The 11,056-nt window shown below is 40.4% G+C and overlaps 1 pseudogene across 1 annotated transcript; it reads right to left on the minus strand.

The window, feature by feature from the left end:
• Positions 1 to 2,168: 2,168 nt before the first annotated feature.
• On the minus strand, positions 2,169 to 3,355 carry LOC105545854 (annotated as a pseudogene). The gene has a single exon (XR_001007003.1). The product of XR_001007003.1 is annotated as a reticulocalbin-1-like (transcript).
• Positions 3,356 to 11,056: the final 7,701 nt, after the last annotated feature.

Consider the following 11,056-nt stretch of genomic DNA (forward strand, 5'->3'; position numbering starts at 1 on the left):
ATTCTCTGTGGGGTTTCTCTGATGTTTACTTCAGCGGATTCACCTTCCCCAAACCTTAAATAACCAAAGCACAGTTTTCAAATGGGACCGACATGCCCCTGGAGGTACTCTACGACTTTTCAAGGGATAAAGGGGCATGAATAGTTTTAAGATTATCAATTTCCAAATCCTCAAATTCCATAACTATTCTTTTCCAAACTTGATCTTCTTGACAACACATCATGGTCAAGATATCATGCCTGTTCTTTCTTGCTATCTCTCCTCACCTTTCACAGCTGCATTTCAATTATTACAAAAGAAAGACGTGTCTTTCATGCATTCCAAAACTGTATTGAATCACCCTGAGAGTGAAAATTCTAGAGTGAAAACACAGGGATAATTCAAAATATCTGTGTTGATATTTTAACTTTTAAGTGCCAAAGTACGTGTGCAGGATGTGCAGGTCTGTTACATAGGTAAGCGTGTGCTGCACAAATCATCCCATCACCTAGGTATTAAGCCCAGCGTCCACTAGCTATTCTTCCTGATGCTCTTCCTCCCCTACACCAGCTGCCTCCCCACAGGCCCCAGTGTGTGTTGTTCCCCCGCATATGTCCATGTATTCTCACCATTCATCTCCCTCTTACGAGTGAGAACATGCAGTGTTTGGTTCTCTGTTCCTGTGTTAGTTTGCTGAGGATAATGGGATGAAGCCATCTTTAATGAAGACACCATAAACGCATAGTAGGTCTCAGCACTTTTCTCTGTCTTAAACCTATTCCTTTTTAAAAAAAAAAAATCTTTAGGGGATCCTTTATTTCATTCACCTCCTCCTTACAAGGTGAAATTTTCATCTGACAGGTTGTGTCTGCCAATTCAGTCCATGGCTCAGAATATCACCTTGTCCTCATTCCATAGTATAAGCTGTTCTGGGGGAAGAGGCCGAGGGTCATGGATTCACTGGACTGGATGGGCCATGATCCAGAACTTCACTACATTTGGTTTCCCAAGGATCCCACCACCTCCTTCTAATCAGTGATCATCGAGGAAACACATTGTATTCCTATTCACTGTTTCAAAGATCAGGCCTACCTCACTGGCACACCAAGAAAGTTTCCTCAAGTATATTTAGTGTTTATCATTTTCCTATAGTTCTTCAAATGTCTGACATTCATCTTTTTCCCTACCTCTACATTCCTTTCTTTTTCACATTATCTTTCTTGATTGCTTTTTAGTAGAAAAACAAAGACATGGATTTATTGTGCATATTAGCAGGTCCATCCTGGAAAATGCATGGAGGTTTCATACACACCACTTACAGTAAGAGCTCAGAGTATAAAGTCGAGAAGGAAGAATCTGAAATATTAGACTTATTCTGAAATAAGCTTACCTAGGATGATACCACTTTTGATAAGAATTTCCACTTTCCAACTAGTTAACAGTGGCAAATATATAAAATCTGGTAGTTAAAATACATGGCAGTCACTTCATATTACTGCCTCCTCCAACCCACCCAACTTCTGAAGAACAGAGCTTTGTCAAGTTTTGTTCTCCTTTAAGTTTTAATTTAAAAAAAAAAAAAAAAATTGAGACAAAGTCTTGCTGTGTCACCCAGGCTGGAGTGCAGTGGCACGATCTTGGATCACTGCAATCTCTGACTCCCAGGTTCAAGAGATTCTCCTGCCTTAGCTTCCCAAGTAGCTGGGACTACAGGTGCCTGCCACCAAGCCTGGCCATTTTTTTTTTTTTTTTTTTTTTTTTTTTTTTTTTTTGTATTTTTTTAGTAGAGACGGGGTTTCACTATGTTGGCCAGGCTGGTCTTGAACTCCTAACCTCGTGATCTGCCCGCCTTGGCCTCCTAAAGTGCTGGGATTACAGGCTTGAGCCAGGGCGCCCAGCTGGGGAAAAAAAAAAAACAAAAAAAAATTTTTAAAAAGTCGTGTTGTACGAATATATCCCCAGAGAGAACTGCAATTTACCAAGGTTTTCAAGTGTTTTGGGAGAAATCTTACTGAAAGAATAGTGATGTCCATGTTCCAGTAAATACTAAGTGAAAAACAATTTTTATACCCCAATCTGAGGTATAAACTTGCTTTTTGTAGGAACACAACTGCTGTAAATTAGACAATTGAAGCAACCATCCAAGACAATAACAACGCCTATGACAGTCTGCCATATTCTGGTGTCTATCAAAGCTCATGATGATTCTTTGTGAGATCTTCCCCCATAATTGGTAGCTTGGCTTCCAACAAACATGTTCCAGTTCTCCAATATTTCCTCTTTAGCCTCTCATCCTTGTTTTTGTCTGACTCATATACCAGATGCCTGGCCTCAGCCTGTGCGTGATCATAATCTTGAGGGAGGATCCAGTGACGAATCTCGTCTTTGTCCAACTTCCGGACCTTGTTCGATCTCAGAATTTGTTAAATTGCTCCCGTTCTGATAAAACCCAGTCTGGCTCAGGGTCATTCTCCTCATGGGAAAACATACCCGCAATATATTCATCCTGATCCACAAACCCATCCCTGTTCTTGTCGATGTCCTCCAGGGTTTTCAAAACCACAATTTCCTTCATATGCTCAAACTCTTCAGGATGCAGAAAGGCAGTGAACTCCTCCCGCGTAGCTGTCAGGTCACCATCGAGGTCCGCAGCTTTGAATCTTCTCTCGTCACGTGGCAGCATCTTTTTAAAGGTGTGATGATCTGAAGAATCATGAAACTCCGCGGGGTTTCCTAGGTAGTAACCATAGGTGGCTTGTTTGTATTCTTCCTAGGAAATTTTATCATCCTTGTCCCTATCATAATCCTGCCAGACTTTGGCGACATTATCGAAGATGTGTCTTTTCTGCATCCGTTTGATACAGGTTTTCAGCTCCTCAGTAGTGACAAAACCGTCTCCATCATTGTCGATTCGATCAACAATCTTCCCCAGTCTCTCCTTGCTCTTGTCCGGGGTGAGCTGGTCCAAGGTCTTGGAGTCCTCCTTGCCCAGCAAGGCTTCCTGGCCGTACTGGAAGCTCTGGTTGTCCCCTAGAGGCCGCTCGCCCAGCTCCGAGTCGGGCCGCACCACGCGCTCCTTGCGCACGGTGGGATTGGCCCGCAGCGCCCGCAGGCCAGCAGCAGCGCCAGCAGCAGCCCCAGGACGAGCCCCAGGCGGCGGCCGCCGCGCGCCATCGTCCCGAGGAGAGGGCGTCCGGGAGAGAGGCGCCGAGTGAGCGACGACAGCGGCAGCTCGGGAATGCGGGCTCGGAGCGCGGCGGCAGCCGCGGGGCTGGGACCGGCGCGGAGGAAGGGACAGGCCAGTCCCTCCGCCACGGCCTGACCCGCGCCGGAGCAGAGGTGCGCGTCCCCCGGTCCTGGGACTGGGAAGCTGCGGGCGGCCAATCTATTTCTATTCATAGTGAACCATAGATGTATGCTTGGGTAGGGCAGCAAAAATCATGGCAGTTTCGGTCAACAACCTCATCTCTTCCAACTTCTACACATGATCACAAAATGCATTATCCCTGACGATAGATTCTTCTCGAAGGAAAACAAAAGAGACTCAGACAAGTGGCAGTCCCTTATTTCATTCTGTAACAAACCCCTGCCAAAGCTTCATGACTTACCTAAATATTTATCTTAGCCTTAGAATTGGGAAGGAAGATTATAATGATTGGGATGTATATTAACTCAAAAATGAAGTCTTTTTTTTTTATTCTGATGGAAAGTAAGCGTGAATCTCCACACAGTGACTCATACCTGTAATCCAGCACTTTGGGAGGCTGAGGTGGAAGGATTGCTTCAGTCCAGGAGTTCAAGACCAGTCTAGGCAACATTTCTAAAATGAATGAATGAATGAATGAATGAATGAATGAATGAATGAATAAATAAATAAATAAATGTAGTCCCAGCTACTCAGAAGGCTGAGATGGGAGGATTGCTTGAGCCTGAGAGATAAGGCTACAGTGAATTGTGATCGCACCACTTCATTCCAGCCTAGGCAACACAGCAATACCCATTCTCAAAAAAAAAGAAAAAAGAAAAAAGAAAGTATGATTTGGCTTATTAGTTTGACAAAACGATGGTTTGGCCAATTATTTTACACGTTGGACGTTATCCATACATTGAATGAACTAATCCTGAAGCTCCAAGAATTTTTTTAAAATAAATAAATCACGTATCAGGTGAAATATTATATTTGCAAAGGTGAACTAACAACTTTTAGATTTTCCTAGCATTTTCTGTGTATATTGAGATGCCTCCAAGTGAAAGAGTAAGAGTAACAAATAATCATCTGATAACTCTTAGTGAAGCCTCTTTGGGAGACTTCCCAGAAATGAAATTACTCTAACCGAGCAACAAATATACTTGCCAGTTAGGTAGTTTCTAATTCCACGATTTCAACAGAATTGAAGGAGCACCTAATTGTGTTGTCAATGAGATAATTTAAAATAAAAATGTGGCCTGGTTCAGTGGCTCACGCCTATAATCCCAACACTCTGGGAGGCCGAGGTGGACAGATTGCTTGGGCCCAGGAGTCTGAGACCAGCTTGGGCAACATGGTGAAACCCTGATCTCTAAAAAAAAATAAAATAAAAATTAGCCGGGCATGGTGGCACGTACCTTGAGTCCCAGCTATTCAGGAAGCTGAGGTGGGAGTATCGCTTGAGCCTGAGAGTTTGAGACTGCAGTGAGCTGTGATTGTGCCACTGCACTGCAGCCTGAGTAATAGAGTGAGACCCTGTCTCAAAAAAGAAAATTAATTAATTAAAACTAAACAATAAATAAAATAAAAATACAATTTTTTAGCATGTAACTTGAACGAAGTTTTAAATATTGAGTAATACTGCCACAATAAAACCTTCTATTCCCATTAGTTACTTATGGGAGTAAAGATTTCTCAGATTGTACATCATTAAAATTAAAAAGTAGAATCGATACTAAAAATCCCATTTTCTTCTAGTGATAAGTAATCGTAAGTAATAGTAATCCAGAGACAAACTTAAAATGTGGGTAGTAAGAGTCGCTACATCATAGTGTTGCTGCGAAGAGTAAGTAAACTAAAAGGAAAAGGATTTAGACAATGCCTGGCACATAATAAAATTCAATGTATGTTAACTACTACTATTATTATTCCTATTATCATTATTACCACCGCAGGTGGCATAGAGGTGGCAATGATATAACTAACAGCTATTTCCACATGCATTTCCAAAATGGTTTATATTAATAATTAGTTACCAAATCGTAACATATATACCTTGTTTTGGTATGTTGGTACTGAAAATCATTTTAATACCTCAATCTAGAAAAGCATTTTTAGCATACAGCCCTATAATCACAGAAAATAAAAGTGCCTTAGGTTCAGTTTTTATACATATTTTTTATGGAGAGAAGTATAAAATGATTTATTAAATATTTCTAAGCATTAAAATATATTACTTTAGGGTAAAATACTTTAGGGAAATATAATTGAAATGAGTTCAAGAAAAAAGCTGACGATGTGCATTTCTATGTTAAAGAAGAGTTTGTGCATGTATTTTTTAATGGTTTATGATAAATATTAAATAGGTACAGCTTTTGGAATTCATATGATATATTTTAAAAAGTGATATAACCATTTTACTTTAAAATGTCAGAATATGCAGAAAAGTATACACTTTGCAACCACTTAAGCCTACATTGGAAAATTTTCTTAAAAATTTTATTGACCGGGCACATGTATTTTGAAAATATTAAGAAGAACACTTCCCTGGAGCTCCGTCTTTGATTTTCCACTCAACTGTACAACCACCTGAGTTGTAGAGTTAACTCACACTCATTGTTCAATTAGTCTCTTTATAATCAACTCTAACTGCTGAAGGAGTCTCTGAACAGGCATCTCTGCATGTGACCTTTCATTTAGTTTATATTCCCAAGTATCTATGGAACATCTCCAGTTATTGTTTTACTGACAACCTCAAGCATGAGTTGTTGAAACCAACCTTATTTCTCTTCCAAACTCTTACTCTGTATTTGCTAGTACATTTTTTAATGACAAAGAACCCGATACAAATGAGGTTTGTTAAAGAGAATCTATTGCCTCACACAACTAAAACCTTGAGTAAGAGAGAGAGTTTGGACATGACTGGATTCAAGGCTCAAGTCTTATTTTCAGAGTTTGGCCTCTCTCCACACCCTGACTTTTTCTTCTATTGTGGTGGTAGCAGGCAAAGTGTCCATGTGATAGCAAGTGGCTGCCACAACTCCAGATTTAACAGTCTCTGAGCTCTAAACTCAGCAGGCAAGAATATCAACCTCCATCTTTCATCAAAAGGGACCAGGCGCAGTGGCTCGTGCATGAAATCCCAGCACTTTGGGAGGCCAAGGCAGGTGGATCACTTGAGACCAGGAGTTCGAGACCAGGCTGGCCAACATGGTGAAACCCCATCTCTACTAAAAATACAAAAATTAGCCAAGCATGGTGCACGCGCCTGTAATCCCAGCTACCTGGGAGGCTGAGGTGGGAGAATCACTGGAACCTGGGAGGTGGATGTTGCAGTGAGCCAAGATGGTGCCACTGCACTCCAGCCTGGGCAACAGAGCAAGACTCCATCTTAAAAAAAAAAAAAAAAAATCCACTAGACATTCTCACTTCCGCTCCAACCTAGTTCTACAATGACTCTTTCTCTAGTTGGTCCCCATACTTATTTTGTCACTGGAATATGATGGTTGTTAACAGTGAAGACAGAAGAAGCTATCTGGGCTTAAATTCCACCTCCATGCTTTCCTAGCTCTGCAGAATTTGGGCTGGTTTACTGAACTACTCTGTGCTTTAGTCCCTTCGCCTATAAAATGAGAGTAGTAGTAGTACCCTCTTCATAAGGTTGCTGTAGGAAGTAAATAAGCTAATTTATATAAAACACCCGGATAATATCCGGCACATAAAAACTGCCGTATGTACATTAGCTATTGCTATAAAAAAATATTATTCCCCCTACATTTATCACAGAGGTGACAAAGATTAGCAATGGGAGCATTTTAGCCCATGCACATCAGTTCACGCCTGGTCTCACACTGCTTTTCCATCTTTATTTTCTGTTATGAGCCAATATTCAGTTACTCTAGGAGGCTGTCATCCATTTTTCCTCACATTCCCTGTATTTACTATTTTCTGTTTCTCTGTTTTGTTCAGTCTATTGATTTTTCCTGAAATGCTTCTGCTTTGTATATCTAGGATGCCGTGGTTTGGTATCAGTGTTTATGTTTCTTTTGATTTGGTTTGTGCTAAAATAATTGCAGGCTGAGTTGCAATTTTCGAACTAATAAAGGGCGAAATAGTCAAAAGCATACCTGTTCCTAGTCTGACGCTTGGTAATAGCCAATGCAACCTTTTTTTCTAGCAGCAAAATTGGGAAATTGTTGAGAAAGAGAGATAGATTGAGAAAGAGATATTGAGAGAGAGACATTGAAAGAAAGGGAGCAATACTGAAAGAGAGAGAGAAATCGAGAGAATGCTACTGGTAAACAGATACACACGCTCGCGTGCATGCGCGCGCGCACACACACACACACTTCATTATGAAACCTGAGCAGAACACGCTGTTAACTGTTCGGGAGCAAACTGGAGTTTGATGGAGTGAATTAGTATCCTGGAATGAATAGGCTAAACATCCCATAACTGAATTACTCTGATCTCCTGACAATCTGTGGGACCAAAAGTGTGTGCTAAATAGGATTACTTACTTCTTCTACTTTGTCAAAAACAAGGACACTTGAAAAAGTTGTGGAAATTTTGAGTGTGTTCCTATGACCAGCTTCACAAGACAAGATTGTCCCAATGGTTCTGTGCCTAGAGTTACTCTGGGGGAATGTCTACATAACTCCTTTCGGAGATACCATAACTGTTCCTTTGTACTCTATACTTTGTGCAAAACAGATTGTATGACCTCAATTATAGTTGAAAAAGTATTACTTGGCACAACTCTATAATTCTTAGCCAAAACTGAGTTTTGGCATTTTAAAAAAAAGTAATATAGGTTTGCAATCCCACGATTCTACATCTGAAGTCTAAAACTCTCCTAAAATTGAAAATGCATTCATAACTCACTTGGCAGCAAAACCTGTTCTGATCTGGACTCATTTAGCAGTAAATCCTGTCTGAAATTGAGATCATTTATAATGTTTATCCCACTTTGTATCAACATGTTTAGGTAAACTTGTCTAACTTTTATATATATATCATATATATATATTTTATGTATATATATCTTATATCCATATATAGTGAAACTGAACAGATGTAAAAACGTCTGTCAAATAGTCTTCCTTTCACTGTGCATTTGATCTATTAGATAGGGGCTGAGGTTAAAGCTGGATTTTAAAACATTTCAAATGGATAATGATGAGCACCATAAATTAATTTACATTTACGTTTCCAGATTATGAGAAACTTTTTAGAATCTGCTGTCCTTGTAGTTTCAAGGAAATGCTGGTAAACTTGTTTAACTTTTCTATAGGTTAACAGACATCCTAAAAGTTATTCTTTTTGTGTGCCTGCTTCTTCATTCAAATATTTAAAGCTTTTCTGCATTTGTGACCCAATACTGTTTACTATTGGCCCCCAGAATCCCACCATAGGCCTAAAGGCAGCCCCCAGTTCACCTGCCCTTTCAGAGGTGTCTCAGTTCCTTGTTTCTAACAGATGTAGCAGGGTGATTCCCATAGCTGGATTTGTTTTCATCTTTCTTTCTCTAGCTTAATTTCTAAACTTTTGTTCTCCTAATATGCCATCAATATTTTTATCATTTTCCTATTTTCTATTTCTAATTCTCCTTTTATTTTTAATTAAATGTAATTAATTAATTAATTAATTAATTTTTGAGATGGAGTTTCACTCTTGTCCCCCAGGCTGGAGTGCAATGGCATGATATCGGCTCACTGCAACCTCTGCCTCCGAAGTTCAAGCCATTCTCCTGCCCCAGCCTCCCAAGCAGCAGGAATTACAGGCATACACCACAACTCCCTGCTAATTTTTATACTTTTAGTAGAGACGGGGTTTCACCACGTTGGCCAGGCTGGTCTCAAGCTCCTGACCCCAAGTGATCTGCTTGCCTCGGCCTCCCAAAGTGCTGAGATTACAGGTGTGAGCCCCTGTGCCCAGACTATTTATTTATTTATTTATTTTGAGACTCCATCTCCATCTGTCACTCGGTTTGGAGTGCAGTGGTGCAATTATGGCTCACTGAACCCTCAACCACCCTGGGCTCAAGTGATCCTCCTGCCTCAGTCTCCTGAGTAGCTGGGACTACAGGCATGTGCCAACATGCCCGGCTAAATTTTGTATTTTTTGTAGAGACAGGATTTTGCCATGTTGCCCAAGCTGGTCTCGAGCTCCTGGGCTCAAGTCATCTGCCTGTCTTGACCTCCCAAAGTGCTGGGATTATAGGCCTGAGCCACCACACCAGCACTCTTTTCTTAATTGCCCCCCAAAATAGTAACCTATTTTAGAAATAAAATTTTCATGCTTACCAAAACACGAATAGAAATGAGGTTAAGTATACCAGAATTTCATATAAAGGGAATTTGCACTTGAGGAAAAATTACTGTTCTTACAAGTCTTCAAAAGTAGCTTCTAGTCATTACTTTCATGCAGACATCCCCTGATTCTGTGTATATAGCACAGTCACCATAATTTATGAGATAATGTGACTCTCTCCAAAAGGTGGGGCTGATAATTTATGTTCCTGGCTTAGGAATGGCTTAGATAACTCAAGCAGTTTCTCTCCTACACATGCCCTCATACCTGATTGAAGCCATTGAACCAGCCTGGGATTCATTGAGTCATTCAGTCTGAACATCCTGAAGGTTCTCTACACCACACTTTCAAAGAAGGCATTGCTATAGAGTCTGCTATTGCAGCTCAAATCATAAGCATTAGAGTGCTTTTCGGGTTTATACTTGTTCAACTAGACATACATATCAAGCAAAAACATCTTGAGCTCTGTATAGATGGTAATAAGTAAAGGTTATCATAAACAGAAAGTTTGTGATATATCCAAATTGTAAAAGCATGGCCCTTACACAGGAAGATGTGAGGCTTCCTAATCTCTGAGCTAACATTAAGGGCTTCTTTTCCATTTGTGCCTAGTTCTGCTGTCTAGTAGTATAACTACTCTCTTAAACAGTAACAGTTGGTGTCTCTTTGCCACTGGCATTTTGTAATTAGACTCAGCTCCAGCACTGACATGATGATATATAAGTGGTAAGCGGCAGTAGTTTATGTTCATGATAATGCATTCCGGTAGACTAAAAGTCAATAACCACTTGACATTCAGAAAGCATCCTCATGCTGGCAAATGCAATGCTGCTTAGTCAGTTTGGGTTGCCATGACAAAATATTGTTGTTGTGGCTTAAACAACAGAAATTCATTTTCTTAAAGTTCTGGAGGCTGGAAGTCCAAGATCAGGATGCTGGTATGATCGAGTTCCGGCAAGAACCTTTTTTCCAGCTTGCAGAAGATGCCTTCTTGCTGTATCCTCACATGGCAGGGAGAGAAAGAGGGCAAGTTATCTGGCATCTCTTCTTTAAGGGCACTAATCCCATCATGGGGCCCCAGCCCTATGACCTCATCTAAACCTAATTACTGTCCAAAGCTCCATTCCAAATACTATCATACTGAGGGTTAGGGCTTCATATAAGAATTTCAAAGGGACACAATTTATTCCATAGCAGCTTCACAATACCCTTTCAGAGTAAGTAATGAAATAGTTATGTCTTCTGGGAAAAGCATCTGCAGGAAGTAATGAAGCAACAGGCTTAGCCAAGAGGTACAGGTGAAAGAGTTTTCTCAAGAAACTCTCTCTCTCTTTCACACGCACACACACACACACAGACACACAGACACACACACATAATGATTTCACAATTTAGCACCCGAGAAATTCCCTCAAACTGCAGCACTTGGTCCTTAACATAAGGACTTGATTCTTTAGGGAAATTTACTTTTCAGAATAATTTTGGTGTTTTTTAACATTGCTGCCTGAAGACTAACCAGGGAACAAAAACAAAAAGCTGTAATTCCCTTTTGCCTGCTGAAGTGAAGTCGTTTAGTAT

The sequence above is a fragment of the Mandrillus leucophaeus genome, unplaced genomic scaffold (assembly GCF_000951045.1).
Source record: "Mandrillus leucophaeus isolate KB7577 unplaced genomic scaffold, Mleu.le_1.0 Scaffold1092, whole genome shotgun sequence".
NCBI classification, from domain to species: Eukaryota; Metazoa; Chordata; class Mammalia; order Primates; family Cercopithecidae; genus Mandrillus; species Mandrillus leucophaeus.